Below are 19,855 nucleotides of genomic sequence, written 5' to 3'. Positions count from 1 at the left end.
CTGCTACAGACCACACTCCCCAACTCAGCAACCCCACTCAGCTTTCCTGGGAACATTGGACAATATGAAGGTTTCCCCAAACACCATTATATTGGGTGACGTCAAATACCCACACATTGACTGTGGATATTACTCAGGCCACAACACCCTCAACCAACAGTTGCTACTATTTCTACACTCATATACTATGGCACAACCGGTCACCACACCCACACGAGGGGACAACATATTGGACATTATCATCACCGACATGGGGACTCTATGTGCCACACCTGCGATATACCCCTCATTGCTAAGGGCAGAACATACTTTATCTCACTGGACATCCATATCCCGTCCACACACCCTTCCTAGGTAATGTTGGTGAACTTCCCATAGGAAAACGTCACACTCCTCCAAACCATGGTGGTATCCTTCAGAGACCCTGGGTCAGTGGTAAGTATGGCTCAGACTGCTGTATCCTTTACATACACATTTTATGGACACCTGGTGGACCGCTTGGATCGTTACATCCAAAATAACAACTTGACTCATTCCTGCAATGGCAGTGGACCTGTGTGGTAGACCCCAGCCATTCATATGCTTTACAACAAATGGAGGAAGCTACTACATGATAGAGCACAATCCCAGACAGGGAAGGCATCTGTGATCTGTACTAGCAGACAGCTACAATCATTTGGGTAATTATGTCAGGCACACAATTGCACCAGACACGTCAGACACTCACAAGGCCTTCTTCAGTCGATTCAGGTACCTGGCTGGACACTCACTGATATGCTGTGTGTTACTGCATACTGACTACACATACCCTGAACCCACTGACATTGCCATCATCCTGGCAAACAGGTTCAGTGCAGATGTGTCCCCCACATCCCCCCTAAGGTGGTACTGTCCATACCAACAGAGTGTAACCTCCCAGACATCACAAGTAAACAGGTGAGTGCTGCCCTCCCCACAGCGGACATCACAGCATCAGTGGGACCAGACGATGTCCCAGCCTGTGTCGTACACAGCCTTCATGACAGAAACAACACTCACATTATGTCACTGTTCGACATAAGAGTTACTGCAGCATATGTACCCACGGAATGGCATACAGCGATAGTGGACCCGCTCCACTGATTACTGCCACAACAGACCACAGGCAATATCAGCCTAAAAGGCTAAATAGCCTGTTCTGCAAAGCTATGGGGTGTATTGTAATGGGACCCATGCACATAGACATGGGAAACCTACAGACACTAGGTCCAAAACATTACAGCATTGTTGTGGGCAGATCTTGCAAATAAAACACTAAATGGAAGAAAAAAACACACTGAAAGCCAAAATAAATGTAAAAGTAAGCGCTTTTGTTTACTACATTAAGCAAACTTCATCAGACAAGATAAAATACAAATACACTCATATTTAAATATAAAAAAGTTAATTAATATGACATCATTTCCTTTAAAACCAAGCCTCCAATTAAAGTACCAAACCACCAAAGTAAACCTATTCTAAGCATATCCAAATAATAAATCCAATAAATGAAACAGAAAATTAATGTGTTCAACAAATAAACATAATAAGCATATATATGTGTGAACATAGATATCATCTCATTAAAGCCTTCAATTTTAATATACTTTTAATAGAAACTGAGTCATTTAAGCCAAGGGTAGAAAAGGCATTAAGTCTTAGTTGCCAAATTAATTCCCTTTCCTCAATTTTCAAATCCATGGGTCCCCCTCTCCCATTTTCATAGATTTTTTCAATGACTAAAAATCTGAATTCATGTTCAGAGAGACTGTTAATATGCCTGGCTAATGCATTATTTAAATTCAATTTATTAATGGCATAAATGTGCTCATAAATCCTGCTTTTGAGTGGCCTCCCAGTTTTGCCTACATAAAAAGCTGGACATTTTGAGCAGGTAGCTAGGAAGACCAAAGCCTTAGTGTTACAGTTAAATTTGTCCTTGATGTCAAAGGTTTTCCCTCTAATACTAAATTTACTACCAACTTGTATATATTGACACCAACGGCAAGCCTGGCATTTGTACATGCCCAATGAGGTTGGTGGCTTCTTATGTTGAACCCTTCAACGATGTTTTTAAAGTTCAAACCTTTTCTAAATACTAATTTAGGGGAATCACCTACTTGTTGTCTAATGTTGGCGTCATCAAATAAAAAACACCAATTCTTAGTCAGAATAGATCTTAGAAGGGGGGCGTCAATAGAAAAGGTGGTAATAAAACTCAAACTCACTTTATTCTTATCCAAAAGTTGTTCAGCTGTTGTTAAATCTCCTGTTGTCCTTTCATCAATCCTATTATAAGTTCCCTCTAAAAAAGTGCAAATAAAATTGTGGCTATTATTTGCTTGAGATCCAAAACTGTAATCTTCAATTTAACAAAGGTGTAAAATACCCATTAAGTCTTTTTGTAGAGACTTCATAAATCAGGTCATTCACTAATTTGTCCAGGTAACCCCGTTTCAGAAACAAATTTCTCAAAAAGAGGCATTCTTCATTGAAATCAGAATCTAATGACACCATCCTTGCGGCACGCACAAGTTGCCCTTTAACGACACCCCTCTTCTGAAAATGGGGGTGGCCGCTTGAAAAATGTAAAAAAGAGTAGGAGTATGTTGATTTCCTAAATATGGGTATCACGATTCTTACTTAGATCTACATCCAAAAAGGAAATCCTATCAGTGTTATACTCCCATGTAAATTCCAAAAAATCAGTATAGCTGCTTATATGTTTAACAAAATCTTCAGCTGCTGTCACATCCCCACGCCATAGAATAAATATGTCGTCAAGGTAACGAGTATACCACACTGCTCTCTCTCGAAAAATGGTGTCAACAAAGAGGTAATTTGTCTCCCAAAATGCCATCACAGTGTTAGCAAATGTGGCTCCACAAGGGGAGCCCATAGCTACACCGGTCTTCTGCAAAAATAATTCCTTATTAAACATAAAAAAATTATAATTTAATACCAACTTCAATAAGTATATAACTAAATCAATACATGCACCATCTGCTTCTTTAACATAAATTCTCTAACCCATTCACACCCAAGATCTTGTGGGATAACAGTATATAAATCCCGTACATCTATGGTGAAAATATTCAACTCTTCTGAAAGTGGGAAGCTGTTCATCGCTGTTAAAAAAGCCCATGAATCTTTACAGATTTGAGTCTCATCTTTTAAAACTAGTTTGAGTTTAGTGTCGACAAATTTGGCACACCCATACTTAATAGATTGCCTTCCGTCAATAATAGGACAGAAGGGAGGGTTGTTAAGATCCTTATGAATTTTGGGTAAGTCAAAAATCATAGGAGTCAAAGGGTATTCCATTAATAAACAATGGTATAACTCCAGGTCAATGTGACCATCAATGAATAGATCATTAATGAAGCCCTTCAAACGCTGATATTTTCCATTCATTTCATTGAGGGAGACCTTAGTATAAGAATCTGATGCTAATAAAGACAAAATTCTATTGTCATAGCATTCCTTATCCATAAAGACCAACCCACCCCCTTTATCAGGTTTCATAACCCGAATATTGGCAAACTTAAGAGCTGCCAATGTTTCCCTTCCAGTATTAGGTTTGAAAGTTGGTTGTTTTTATGTTTACCTAACAAGTTACTGAAGTCATTCTCACAAATCTTTTCATAAAGTGAGATTGAGGGATGAATAGGGGAATTAAAAACACTGGATACTCTATGGTCATTAGTCAAACATGAGTTGTTACCAAATAAAACATTCAAGTTCAACTTCCTTGTATACATTTTTAAATCTATCAAAAGCCTAGCTAGATCACTATGAGTCGAAGGAACAAAGGACAAGCCCTTGGCTAACACTTCTATAAGAAGTGAATCAGGGCTAAAATCAGAGTAATTATAAATTTGAAAATCTCCAGTACTATTAGTTAGAATTTTAACTGGTTTTAAGCTATTAGCTGGGTTAACAAATTCATTTGAGAAATCAAAGGGGACTACCTCCTTCTCCTGTTTCTTTTCTTCCAAGATTGTCTTTGTTGTGGGTGATTCTGTCTTCTCCTCGTACCCCCTTTCTGGTTCCCCTGAAAACCATGATTAGAGTCATTGTTACCGTTAGTATTGTTAGCCCTGTTTGCAAGTCTTTCACTTCTCCTAATTGGGGATGAGTGTTCAACAGCCATATCATTAATTGAAATGTTATCATTATCAATGACTTCAGATACATTTTCATTAATAACAACATTACCTAAAAACTTTTGTTCAACATTTCTGTTTAAAGGTGGCATTGGATAAGCTAAACCTTTATGATATGCTATAGAGTCTCTTTTTAATTTTTTAATCTTGTTCTCCTTAATTTTCATCAAAGTGTTATCAATACTCGAAAAAATATGTAAAAAGTCATATTTATATCGTGTAAAGTCTTTATCACTTCGTATAGTAGATTCCAGTTCGGTCAAATCCAATTTCAAACCATTCATTTGTGTAACATAGTTCTGAACAAGTAGTTGCATGAATTCCACACCTTGTTGATCGAAAAGTTTTAATAAGTCTTTATGAAATACTGAATTATTGAGGAGGCCCGTGGGGAAACGCCATTGCCTTAACCCCTTAGGCACCTGCTGTCTGTCAATACATTCAGTGAGGTATTTTACCTTAATTTGTAATTTCTTAAATTGAAACAACTTAGAATCATAAATTTTAAGTCTGTTAATTAAATTACTTTCGTTGTCATTATTATTCATGTTATTCAAAGACTCCGTACGAAGCGACCCATTCAAAAATAAAGCAGGGTCCTTCAACCAGTCTTCCAAAGACAGTAAAATAGCAGAAATACTTACTGCAGGAACAGCAGCAGCAGCAATTCTGTTCACATTACAGTTGTTAATATTTGGTCTATCCAAGTCCACAAATGGCGTACGAGCTCCAGGGTGAGTGGAAATAGAAGACACTGAAGTTCCTGGATTCTGTCCACTTCGATCCTTTGATCCTAAGGCATTATCATGTATGCCAACAATCAACAGGTTTGGTACATTATTTGCGGAACCCAAAACAGGATTTTCGGTTAGAGAAGACAAACCGGATGCAACTTGGCAAACCAAAGTATCCACACGTTGGGTCAAAAGTTCAATTAAAGCAGTCAGTTTACCCATGGATGGATTGTTATTGTCCGACTGCGAATCCATAGAATTAAACAAAATTTGGGATTGTGGTGTAGTAGAATCCTCCATAAAAACGAAAACTCAAAACAAACACTGGTAAAACACGAACTTGCAAATAAAACACTAAATGGAAGAAAAAAAACACACTGAAAGCCAAAATAAATATAAAAGTAAGCGCTTTCGTTTACTACATTAAGCAAACTTCATCAGGCAAGATAAAATACAAATACACTCATATTTAAATATAAAAAAGTTAATTAATATGACATCATTTCCTTTAAAACCAAGCCTCCAATTAAAGTACCAAACCACAAAAGTAAACCTATTCTAAGCATATCCAAATAATAAATCCAATAAATGAAATACAGAAAATTAATGTGCTCAGCAAATAAACATAATAAGCATATATATATGTGAACATAGATATCATCTCATTAAAGCCTTCAATTTTAATATACTTTTAATAGAAACTGAGTCATTTAAGCCAGGGGTAGAAAAGGCATTAAGTCTTAGTTGCCAAATTAATTCCCTTTCCTCAATTTTCAAATCCATGGGTCCCCCTCTCACATTTTCATAGATTTTTTCATTGACTAAAAATCTGAATTCATGTTCAGGGAGAATGTTAATATGCCTGGCTAATGCATTATTTAAATTCAATTTATTAATGGCATAAATGTGCTCATAAATCCTGCTTTTGAGTGGCCTCCCAGTTTTGCCTACATAAAAAGCTGGACATTTTGAGCAGGTAGCCACTGCAACGTGAACAGAATTGCTGCGGTTCCTGCAGTAAGTACTTCTGCTATTTTACCGTCTTTGGAAGACTGGTTGAAGGACCCTGCTTTATTTTTGAATGGGTCTCTTCGTATGGAGCCTTTGAATAACATGAATAATAATGACAACGAAAGTAATTTAATTAACAGACTTAAAATTTATGATTCTAAGTTGTTTCAATTTAAGAAATTACAAATTGAGGTACAATACCTCACTGAATGTATTGACAGACAGCAGGTGCCTAAGAGGTTAAGGCAATGGCGTTTCCCCACGGGCCTCGTCAATAATTCAGTATTTCATAAAGACTTATTAAAACTTTTCGATCGACAAGGTGTGGAATTCATGCAACTACTTGTTCAGAACTATGTTACACAAATGAATGGTTTGAAATTGGATTTGACCGAACTGGAATCTACTATACGAAGTGATAAAGACTTTACACGATATAAATATGACTTTTTACATATTTTTTCGATTATTGATAACACTTTGATGAAAATTAAGGAGAACAAGATTAAAAACTTAAAAAGAGCCTCTATAGCATATCATAAAGGTTTAGCTTATCCAATGCCACCTTTAAACAGAAATGTTGAACAAAAGTTTTTATGTAATGTTGTTATTAATGAATATGTATCTGAAGTCATTGATGATAACATTTCAATTAATGACATGGCTGTTGAACACTCATCCCCAATTAGGAGAAGTGAAAGACTTGCAAACAGGGCTAACAATACTAACGGTAACAATGACTCTAATCATGGTTTTCAGGGGAACCAGAAAGGGGGTGCGAGGAGAACACAGAATCACCCACAACAAAGACAATCTTGGAAGAAAAGGAACAGGAGAAGGAGGTGGTCCCCTTTGATTTCTAAAATGAATTTGTTAACTAAGCTAATAGCTTGAAACCAGATAAAATTCTAACTAATAGTACTGGAGATTTTCAAATTTATAATTACTCTGATTTTAGCCCTGATTCACTTCTTATAGAAGTGTTAGCCAAGGGTCTGTCCTTTGTTCCTTTGACTCATAGTGATCTAGCTAGGCTTTTGATAGATTTAAAAATGTATACAAGGAAGTTGAACTTGAATGTTTTATTTGGTAACAACTCATGTTTGACTAATGACCATAGAGTATCCAGTGTTTTTAATCCCCCCTATTCATCCCTCAATCTCACTTTATGAAAAGATTTGTGAGAATGACTTCAGGAACTTGTTAGGTAAACATAAAAACAACCAACTTTCAAACCTATCTAATACTGAAAGGGAAACATTGGCAACTCTTAAGTTTGCCAATATTCGGGTTATGAAACCTGATAAAGGGGGTGGGTTGGTCTTTATGGATAAGGAATGCTATGACAATTGAATTTCTTCTTTATTAGCATCAGATTCTTATACTAAGGTCTCCCTCAATGAAATGAATGGAGCATATCAGCGTTTTAAGGGCTTCATTAATGTTCTATTCATTGATGGTCGCATTGACCTGGATTTATACCATCTTTTATTAATGGAATACCCTTTGACTCCTATGATTTTTGGTTTATCCAAAATTCATAAGGATCTTAACAACCCTCCCTTCCATCCTATTACTGACGGAAGGCAATCTATTACGTATGGGTGTGCCAAATTTGTCGACACTAAACTCAAACTAGTTTTAAAAGATGAGACTCAAATCTGTAAAGATTCATGGGCTTTTTTAACAGCAATGAACAGCTTCCCATTTTCAGAAGAGTTGAATTTTTTCACCATAGATGTACGGGATTTATATACTGTTATCCCACAAGATCTTGGGTGTGAATGTGTTAGAGAATTTATGTTAAAGAAACAGATAGATGGTGCATGTATTGATTTAGTTATATACTTATTGGAGTTGGTATTAAATTATAATTTTTTTATGTTTAATAAGGAATTATTTTTGCAGAAGACCGGTGTAGCTATGGGCTCCCCTTGTGGAGCCACATTTGCTAACACTGTGATGGCATTTTGGGAGACAAATTACCCGTTTGTTGACATCATTTTTCAAGAGAGAGCAGTGTGGTATACTCGTTACCTTGATGACATATTTATTCTATGGCGTGGAGATGTGACATCAGCTGAAGATTTTGTTAAACATATAAGCAACTATACTGATTTTTTGGAATTTACATGGGAGTATAATACTGATAGGATTTCCTTTTTGGATGTAGATCTAAGTAAGAATCGTGATACCCATACATATAATTCCAAAATATTTAGGAAATCAACATACTCTAACTCTTTTTTACATTTTTCAAGCTGCCACCCCCATTTTCAGAAGAGGGGTGTCGTTAAAGGGCAACTTGTGCGTGCCGCAAGGATGATGTCCTTAGATTCTGATTTCAATGAGGAATGTCTCTTTTTGAGAAATTTGTTTCTGAAACGGGGTTACCCGGACATATTAGTGAATGACCTGATTTATGAAGTCTCTACAAAAAGACCTAATGGGTATTTTACACCTTTGTTAAATAATGAAGATTACTGTTTTGGATCTCAAGCAAATAATAGCCACAATTTTATTTGCACTTTTTTAGAGGGAACTTATAATAGGATTGATGAAAGGACAACAGGAGATTTAACAACAGCTGAAAAACTTTTGGATAAGAATAAAGTGAGTTTGAGTTTTATTACCACCTTTTCTATTGACGCCCCCCTTCTAAGATCTATTCTAAGAATTGGTGTTTTTTATTTGATGACGCCAACATTAGACAACAAGTAGGTGATTCCCCTAAATTAGTATTTAGAAAAGGTTTGAACTTGAAAAACATCGCTGAAGGGTTCAACATAAGATGCCACCAACCTCATTGGGGCATGTACAAATGCCAGGCTTGCCGTTGGTGTCAATATATACAAGTTGGTAGTAAATTTAGTATTAGAGGGAAAACCTTTGACATCAAGGACAAATTTAACTGTAACACTAAGGGTTTGGTCTACCTGGCTACCTGCTCAAAATGTCCAGCTTTTTATGTAGGCAAAACTGGGAGGCCACTCAAAAGCAGGATTTATGAGCACATTTATGCCATTAATAAATTGAATTTAAATAATGCATTAGCCAGGCATATAAACAGTCTCCCTGAACATGAATTCAGATTTTTAGTCATTGAAAAAATCTATGAAAATGGGAGAGGGGGACCCATGGATTTGAAAATTGAGGAAAGGGAATTAATTTGGAAACTAAGACTTAATGCCTTTTCTACCCCTGGCTTAAATGACTCAGTTTCTATTAAAAGTATATTAAAATTGAAGGCTTTAATGAGATGATATCTATGTTCACACATATATATGCTTATTATGTTTATTTTTTGAACACATTAATTTTCTGTTTCATTTATAGGATTTATTATTTGGATATGCTTAGAATAGGTTTACTTTGGTGGTTTGGTACTTTAATTGGAGGCTTGGTTTTAAAGGAAATTATGTCATATTAATTAACTTTTTTATATTTAAATATGAGTGTATTTGTATGTTTATTTTTTGAACACATTAATTTTCTGTTTCATTTATAGGATTTATTATTTGGATATGCTTAGAATAGGTTTACTTTGTTTTAAACGAAATTATGTCATATTAATTAACTTTATATTTGGCTTTCAGTGTATTTGTATTTTATCTTGTAAAGTATGTTAATGTAGTAAACGAAAGTGCTTACTTTTACATTTATTTTGGCTTTCAGTGTGGGTTTTTTCTTCCATTTAGTGTTTTATTTGCAAGTTCGTGTTTTACCAGTGTTTGTTGTGGGCAGATCTTGCCTGTTGGACCTGTTCATATTCTTTCAACAGTTACAAGGTCCATCAGTGTTGGGACCGTTGTCCACACAGCCTGCCTGGACCTTGCACAACCCTTCAACACAATACCACGCTCGGCCATTATGCATAGGCTCCCCAGCATCAATATCAACACATATCTGACATGATGGATTGCTACCTGGATCAGAGATAGCACCCACATGCTCAGTGTTGCAGGTGCCATGTCTGACTAAACACTCATGACACATGGCATCCCACAAGGCTCAGTCCTGGGACCTCTCTTGATCAGTATATATTTGTGTGAAGTACAGGCTATCACAAGAGGGCTATGGCTGGCCATGTTCGCAGATGACTGCAAACTGGGTGCCATAATCAGTTCTCCTGCTGGCACATGCATACTCATAGAGGGTCTCACAGAGATAGGTTGAATGGTCCCTGAGCCATGGCCCATGGCTACTTACCATTAGTTGCATAGTCATCCCCTTTGAGGATGACAAAATGCCCACACATTACCACATAGGTTGTAATCCATTACATAAAGTAGTGGTTGTTACGGTTTTGGGGACACAACCTGTTCGTACTCTCGCCTTTGACAATCCTATTGCGATAGTGGTTAGACAGTATGTCTACATAGCCCACCATATCCCACATGGTTTCACATGTTGATCATGTGTGGTCATTGTGCCCCTATACTCGTCATGACCATGCTTGGTTACTATGCCACATTTGGGATGTACCTTACCTGACACCTGCAGCAACTGTAATGGCCACAAATGTTACTCATCGAGCAGATGTAGGGACACACACAGATGCCCTGCACAGTTCCAATACAGTAACTCCAGCTATACTTAGTCACTTACCACCTACACGGATGTGTTGTGTGCCTGTAGTTGCAGGCAATATCTGACCCAGACTTGCTGGACATGCTCCACCTCAGGATATCCGACTCCCTTGGAGCTACACACTCCAGGGACATATACCTCAGCACTGATGTTAAAAGGACATGCTGGGGGGACAGATTATTATCAGAATGCCTCCACTCACTCCGGAGTGTAGTCCCAGTTTTGTATAGGCAGAGCCACCCACTGACCTCCTACAGGAGACATCTTGACATGTGGATGGGTGATCACATGTTTACCCATGCAATAACTTCTGGGTCCCTGCTAGACAGAGGCACAATACACTCAACATGAATGGGCTATCTTGTGTGACCTACTACTCAGAGGCACAGTGTTCTGATTAGACTGGGTTGCAGAAGCCAAACACACTCTGGCTATGCTTGTACATGCCTTAGGGCAGATAGCCTAGTATCAACCTCTGAACCTATGATAATTATCATGATGCACAATGTTTATTGCTGATACTGTTTGCAGGTTTTTATCATCTTTGCTTTTACACTTTCTATGAACCACCTAGGTATCTGCAGAACATATTTGCTTATGGCAGGGTTCCACTATATAATTTACATGTCTGTTGTCATATCAGTGTGTGCACAGGGCAGAATGCTGGGTAATGAGAGGTTCGTGGGTTAACACATGCAACTGCCTGCTATATGTGGCCCAATGCTGTACTCCAACATGGCCTAAGTGTGTGAGCATGCCCAGTTCAGACTGTCAGTGTTCTGTTGCCTGACATTTGTCTCATGTATTCAAGTGTGTGAGCATGTCCAGTGTGACCTTTCAGTATGTTGCTGTCTGAGGTCCACTACATTTGTTGATGTATGTCTGCATGTCCAATATTAACATTTGTACTGTGTGTGTTGAAAGTCAGGTTCTAATCTTACTGCAGGACTCACCTTTGTGTCATAACTCAACAGGGATTATGCTGTGCCTGCAGGGTTCCCATGAAATACTTTGCATAGACTTATTGACATTTCTTCATACAGGCTAACCACTGTAATGCTGTCATGGTTTAGTGGTTCAGTGCTATGACTATAGTGCACAGTATCCTGGGTTCGAGGCCCATTGCCGCTTATATTTTCATACTGAGCAGATCAGACTGCTTAGGGGCCAGTAGAGCAAATATGAGCATGTTGGCATTTGTTCATCTATGCCCTACCTAGACCCAATTTGTCCAACATTGCTCAATATTAACCCTCATTGCTGGACATTGGCCAATATTACTCTACATTGACCACATTTGTAGTAGCTGGTGTGTGCAATTTTGTTTACATATACTTTATCATGGTAAATGCTGTTTAGCACTGCTTTATATTGCTTAACACATGGCAATCATGCCTCAGGTGTTGATGCAGGGCTGCCTATGTTGGATGCACATACTACACTCCCTATACATGTTTGAAAGTAGATAGTGTCAACGTAGGCATCCCTTTTACTATATGTGTGGGTCAGAGAGAGGTATCATTTACAGAGTTCCTACTGAGCCAGTGTATGTGCTATGCGTTGCCTCTTTGCCAAGGCCAAAGCATACTAGGCATGTCTCCTTCTGCCTACTGGGGCAGGCTCAGGTTGCTCCTCCTCCGAGTCACGCTCTACCTGTGATGGCCATGGCAATGGTGGGGGGCTGTTTGGCCCAGACCTATGCTGATCCTGCTGCAGCTCTTTTCGCAGGATCATATTATGTAGCATAGCACATACCATGACAATTTGGGTACATGTTGTTGGTGAGTACTGCAAGGCTCCACCAGATGTGTCCAGGCACCAGAACCCTGACTTGAGCAGCCCAAACACATGCTTGATTACATTTCGTGTTTGTGCGTGTGCCTCATTATGGCATTCCTGCTCAAGTGTGTGTACGTTTCTGATGGGTGTCATCAGCCACGGCTCCAGTGCATAGCCAGCATCCCCCACTAGGTGACCATGTGGAATGTCCCCATTGGCAAATGTCTGGTACAGCTGTGTCAGATTCCAGATATGTGAATCATGGCAGCTTCCAGGGCAGCCAGCACACACATTCAGTATTATGCCCTGGGCATCACACATGACCTGGCAGTTGATAGAGGGGACGCCCTTGCGGTTGAAGTAGACCCTACCCCGCTCACCGGCTGGTGCTTTGATGCATATGTGCGTGCAGTCTATTGCACCCACTACCTCAGGGTATTCTGCTATTTGCTGGAAGAGACGCATATTGCTAGCCAATTCCTCACGGGAATTGGGGAAATATACATGATCACCGACATGTGCTGACATGGCATCCAGGAACTGGTGCAGTACCCTAGATGCTGATGCCTGTGATATCCCCATCATATCACCAGTTGGTCTCTGGAAGGTTCCTGTTGCTAATATTCTTAGGCCAACACATACCTTAGTTTCCACTGGGATGGGTTCCCATCTGTTGGTTCTGTGTGTGAGGCGTGGACTGCACAGCTCAACAATTTGCTGCAAGAGGTCTCTGTCCACTCTATAGTGCTCCACTATCTCCAGCTCATGTAGCCCCTGGTAGGTAACCCTGGGCCTGTACACTCTTCTCCGTCTCCTCACTGTGCGTTGTCCAGCAGCATTTGCATTATCACCACCCTCAGCATGTTGCATATGTCACCTTATAACAGCAATGGCAGCCCCTAGCATTTTTTGTCTCAGTGAAGTTTTTTTTCAGTTTTCACTTCTATTAGCTTACTGCAGTGTTGCAGTGTCTCTTAAGAGAAACATAATGGACTGTTGTTTGCAGAGTTTTAAGTGCTGGGCTGGGCTGGGCTTGTGTTCTGCCTGGGTAATTGCCTGTTCTGATTGTTCTCACCTGCTAGCTCTGCTAGTACTCCCTGGTAACTTCCCACTATTTGGTGTTCTTTCTTTTTCCTTTCTGTTTCCTCAGGAGGGGAGCACCGCGCACACAAGCACAAGCATGCGCACAGCAGCCAACACATGAGCACACATGCTTACACAGACTAAACCTTGCTTATTCTTGTTAAAATGCGTGCACACCGGCACAAACGCGCTTACAACTGTTTACACAGCCTTACATATGCTTACTCAAGCCTACACATGTGCACGCACGCTAACATGCGCGTGCACTGTCTTACTCGGGTTTACTGGCGCGCACATGCACGCATGCATGCTCAGCAAGAAACTTTGGTGTTATCCATGGCATACACCTTCGATTTCTTGACTTTACCTGGCCTACCTTTTGACACACCTCTTTCACTATTATGTGAATGTAAGCTGAAACATGACACTGCTCCAATGAGCTTCACTCCTTTCATACATACCCCCCTCGTGATGTCCCCTATCTTCTACTCTGTTACACCCCTTATCCTACTCCTACACTCCACTGACTGTGCTCATTTGCTATGTAAACTTGCGAATCACTATCCTAACTCTCATTTGCATAGGATTGCCTACTAATGCTTAGTTACATCTCTTAGAATGAGCTTCCCCCCTTAGCAACCTCTACTCGGTGGCCATGTTGTCTTCAGCCTGCCATTCCCTTGCATTGTAAATTCTTTTTAGCTGTAAAATCCACATTTGTGGATTTTAATTATTAATTTTCTGCTTTTAGGGCGCAGCGCTACGGTTAAACCCCGGATATCAGGATAAAAAAAAAAGTTATTTATTTTTAATTTGCATCCCTTCACATTGCCAGTGGCCATATTTTTGGCCATTGGCATGCTTCCTCCTGTACATTCATGCTTTATTTCCAGCTGACACGGCTCCGTTTTGCTATTTGCAGAACCGTACTCAGTTATCAACTGAGTACGTTTCTGCAAGTAACACTACTCCTACTCGGACAGGTTCAGGTTTCCTGGATCGCAAATTTACCTCAGTTGCATAGCTTCCACCTGCAATTGAAGTAATTTGCATATCCCAGCCCTGTCCGTGTAGGACTAGCTTAGAGATCTCAGTTACATGCCCCTTCTGGCTGTTCCTGGATTGCTCAGTGGACATGTTGGCTGCATGGAGTCTTACTCTACTCTAAGACTCCGTGCAAGCCTTCGTGAATCCGACCCTGTGTTCATCACCATCATTTAGTATATTTGTTAATGGTGGCATTTCTAGGCCAGAGTCCGTTGGTAAGGGCACCAGACAGGGTTGTGTTGGTCATGGAAGAATTAACATTTCAAGTGAGAAAGGTTCTGGAATCCCAACTGGATATTAACAGCTCTGTCATGTTGGTAGACAACTGTATTTTAAAGAGCACTGATCTGGCAAAGGTCTATGGTCAAGACTTAAATGCCATTAAAAGATCTGGCTTAGTGTCAGGATTAAAAGGTAATCTATCTAAAATGGCTATAATTAAGGGAGAGGAAGGGGAGTACTCTTTGGATAATTGTTCATCGAAAGTCTATTTGGAAGCTGTGTATTTGAGATTGGAACTAAGAATGATGTTCCAGGATATGATTGTGGTGAATTTTATAAAATGTGCATCTGCGGTGAAAAATCTAGAGCCTAAGCTCCTCAATGTTAAAACTATAATGGGAAAGAGCAGGGCACAGCAAGTAATGATTCAGCCTCATATTATTTATTTCCTTAGGAATATTCCAGTCGAACAGAGAATATTAACTTCATTGGCCACATCCTTAAACTTTTGGGGGAGCTGGGTTTTTGTATCTGCCTTATTATGCCATTGCTTTTTAGTTAAGTCAGTGAATTAGAAAGGGGGAGAAAAGTACAAATAGGAATCATATCAAATGTGATGTTAAAGAGGAATGCATATAGGGAGTGCCTCAGGAGTGGGTGATTTGTGTTGCCATAGAATGCCTCAATTTAGAAGGTTTTAAGTGGGGAAGGGTCCAACATAGGTTATCTAGCAACATCAAGAAATTAGTAATGTAGTTGCTTGTGGCACACAGAGGCACTGGATAGGTAAGGGCATCAGAGATCGGTTGCATCTTATTATTCCTTTACCTAAGTTACCAGGAAAAACTTTTCCAAAGCTAACTTTGAGCTCCTAAAAACAGAGGTGGCTAACTTCACAGCACCCTTGCAAATGGAGAATAGTTGCATGACTGCTGAATCATACACCAATGCACTGTACGAACATGTACTCAAATGCATGGATCTCGCCATACCCAATAGAACCAAGATGCTCTCCTCCAATAAAAGGAAGCCAATCTGGTGGCCCCCTGCCATAAACAAACTCTACAACAGAAGAAGGAAACTGATGTGTTATAAGGTGAAGTCCCAAGACTGGAAAAATGCACTTATCAGCCTTAACAAATAGTTGAGATCCCTCATCAAGTCCTCTAAAGCTAGCTATGAAAACAGAATTGCAGCAGATAGTAAAGACAACAACACGGCCTTCTATAGTTATGTAAAGATCTCCATGGCAATACCCAGATTTGCTCTGAGCTACTGCACAACGGTACCTCCTATACCGAGCCAACAAATATTGCCAATATACTGGCCGACAGATTCAGTGTCAATTTTAACTCCCCCCCCCCAAGGATCAATCATAATACCAATAGATTTCCAGGTACCCAGTATTACTGGTGCACAGGTTAAAACAGCACTGTTCAAGGTCAAGAATACAGCTTCTGTGGGACCTGACAATATGCCTCGCTGTGTTCTACATGAACTACAGAGTGAACTGGCACCTCACCTGTGTGCCCTTTTCAATCACTGCCTCATCTCAGGGTTTGTCCCTACCAAATGGCACACTGCTACAGTCATCCCTCTCCACAAAGGAGGAGTGACTACAGACCCTGGGAACTATCGCCCCATTAGCCTGACAAGTCTGATACGCCAAACTATGGAACGCATCATCATGGACCTAATAAACAAGGATATAGGGAATCTCCAAACTCTGGATCCCACAGAGTTTGGTTTTTTGAAGGGTAGAGCATGCTTGCTCAACTTGGTCGACTTCTTTGAGTCAGTCACCAGATCTGTGGATAAAGGCAAGGTGGTCCATACAGCCTACCTTGATGTGGCCAAGGCCTTTGATACCATTCCCCACTCAAGAATCACAGAAAAACTCACTAAGGTAGGCATCAACCCCTATATTACTAGGTGGGTTGCAAACTGGCTCACAGATAGAACCCACAGTGCAAAAGCAGCTGACTCCAAGTCAGACTGCTGACCAGTCACAAGTGCAGTCTCACAGGGATCAGTCCTGAGTACTCTTCTGTTTGGTATCTACTTCTCAGAAGTTCAGGCCAATACAAATGGACTCTGACTAACAAAGTTCGCAGATGATTGCAAGTTGGGAGACATTATTAACTCCCCAAGTGATGTTGACATCCTACAGAAAGGCCTCACTGAGACCAATGTTTGGTGTCTGAACCATGGCATTAAGCTCAATGCCAAAAAATGTGTCATCATCCCCTTTGGGAAAAACCTAGTTCCCATGAATTACCACATCGATGGTAGTCCACTGAACACAGAAGACATTATAACAGATCTGGGAGCACAGGTTGACAGCAACCTCTCTTTTGACCACCGCATTGTCACTGTGGCCAGAAAGTCCTTCTATGTTGCACATCTCATTACTAAGGGTTTTGCATCCAGGAAGAAAGAGGTCATTGTCTCCCTCTACTCATCCCTCATTAGGCCAATAATCAAGTACAATACCCCATTTGGTATGTAACTCACTAGACAACTGCAACAGCTGGAGAGGCCACAAAAGTACCTCACAAGGAGGATCCTAGGCCTATAAACACTTGTCCTATATGGACAGACTCAAAAAACTCCAACTATTCTGCCTCCTATCACCTACTTAGAGGTGATCACTGCTTGAATTACAAAGCCATGTCTGACCCAGCTCTGTTAAAAATACTGCATCTAATGAAATCCCAATCTATCTGCACCACACACTCCAGAGACCTCAACCTCATTACCACAATCAACAGAACGTGCTGGAGGGACAGGTTCATAACCCAGAGACTGTCCATGCTATGGAACAGACTTCCCATACATGTCAAACAGAGCACATCACTGGCCATCTTCAAGAGAAATCTTGATGAGTGGATGGGAAATAGAAAATTCCCCCTGGGGGTCACTCCAGTGGCTCTACTCAACAGAGGCGCTGGGAACTAAGGTTGGGTGGCACGATGCCAGGGTAATCCTATGGGCTAGGCTTGTAAAGGCTCCAGGGCCATTAGCCTAGTACACACCTACAAACCTATGAATCTAAACAATTCAGTGACTTGCCAGTATTATAGAGGCACATGGCTGGGTTACATATGAACAGATAAGACAAATACAGATTACTTAAATCCTACAAAAAATGGATGAATGAGAAATTTTGCTCTGGGGCAAGAGGAGTGATCTTAAGGTGGGGAAAGTAGGCTCAATTTGTAGAAATCTATGAGAGATCAAGGTAGTTGCCCTAATACATCTTATTAAAGGTAGGTAGAAGGTGCTGGGAGTTCTACAGTTATCCAAACTGCAATGAGACAGAGTGTGGAAAGCTCTAAAGAGGCTTAAACCATGGACATATTATTATGATTAACAGTTGATAAATCATCTATCCATGGTACCTCACCCCAATATATTGTAGAAATCTGGTGCAGTGAAAGACAATCAGTGCTGGAAATGTAACCACAAGGAGGTGAATAATATATCTTTTGGTGGTGTTCCAAGATTAGAATATACTGGGACTATCTCAGTGTAAAGCTTAAGGGAACTATAGGTTTGATAGTCCCCCCCTGAGAGGGGGATTTTGTCTGTTTGGTATCTTTTCTGAATCTAGTCCTGGTTCCCCCAGTCATAGAAGTTGGATAGGTAGTGCTAAATATTGGAAAGCAGGAATTTTGATAAGTTCTTGAATCAATATTTAGGTAATATTTTGGGTTCTTTTAATTATTCATGTTCATCAGTCTGCCTTCCCATTATTGGGAATCATTTCTAAGGTAATGCAGTTTGCTGCAAGAGATGTTGCTAAAACTCCATTTACTGTTAGAATTAATATTAGTTAGGATGCTGGGTTATGTATATGATGTATATATGGTAGATATGTTTTTTTTTTCCATTTCTGCATTAATTACCATGTTATTTAGCTGATTAGTGATTGTCAGTTCTTGTTTTATTATGTTTGTTTTCTCTATTTTATTCCTAAAGCAAATAAAATATAATTGCAATATATCTATTTATAAATATTGGTGTGTGTGTGTGTGTGTGTGTGTGTGTGTGTGTGTGTGTGTGTGTGTGTGTGTGTGTGTGTGTGTGTTGTGAGTGTTTCTGCTCTGATGGATGGAAATAGGGTACAGATTCAAGTTTCAAAAACTGCAGAATAATAAAATCAAAGAAAATCTGACTTATGAAGCTGTGTAACCTAAATTCCATTAAGTTAAGTGCTTAGGTTTTCAAGTATATAGAATTAATTGCAGAGATATGTATAAACTGAAAAGTTTGTAATGTAATAACGTTAACATATAGAATGTAACAGAACTTTTAAAGCCTTTAAACATGTTTTATTCCTTCTCAGACAGAGAAGGCAGGATGATACCTCTGATGTTTAGAATCAGGAAGAGTCAGAAGGCAGGAATAATCTATGTTTGAATTCAATGCCGTGAAGGTTTTTGCTAAGTATTAAACATTAGCATGATTCAGAGTCAGAGAGTTCATATCTCAGTGTGAGCAATCATCAGCAGCTATAACAAAATCAATAGCATTCGAGGTATGATAATGTCAAAGATTTAATCTGTCAGTTATTGAAGCAGATTATGGGTATGAGATGTGGTCCAGGGTTCACATCTGTTACCCACCTGTCACCTGTTGTGTGACATTGAGCAAATTAATTAACTTCACGTTGCATTAAGAAATTAAGCTATGTTCTTCAATGGCCTCCTGGACTGCATGACTATTAACTACCTATGAATCTGTGCTTCAGAGATATTCACACTGCGTTTAACGCAAGGAAGAACAAATTGCAAAAACAAGTGCCTGAAAATGCTCTAATTTCTGTACTAAATTATGCTTGTACAATAGACAATATTTTAAATACGTCTTATTTTATGAGTTATGCATTATGCTGATATGCATGAATATCTATAGCATGGTATTTTTGAAATTTTCCATATAATATAATCTCCCTTGTCATTATGTTTTATAAGCAGTTATTTGGCGTGTGGTCCAATAGACCACTGAGGAGCCTAGTTCAGCTTCTTGATTGCTTTGTTACACTTACTGGTTACTTGACTTGCTCAGATTCACACAACTGACAAATGAACGCTAATGGAATCAGATCCTAGGCTCCAGGAAGGGGGGAGTTAGAAGCTCATTGTCTCAGTAGCTGTCAAAGATATGACCATGATATTTTTGTAATTTCAAATGAATGGAGTA

The sequence above is a fragment of the Protopterus annectens genome, chromosome 10.part0, assembly GCF_019279795.1.
Source record: "Protopterus annectens isolate FY-2018-M chromosome 10.part0, PAN1.0, whole genome shotgun sequence".
In the NCBI taxonomy this organism is placed as follows: Eukaryota; Metazoa; Chordata; order Ceratodontiformes; family Protopteridae; genus Protopterus; species Protopterus annectens.
Note: the sequence above shows the minus strand (reverse complement) of the source record.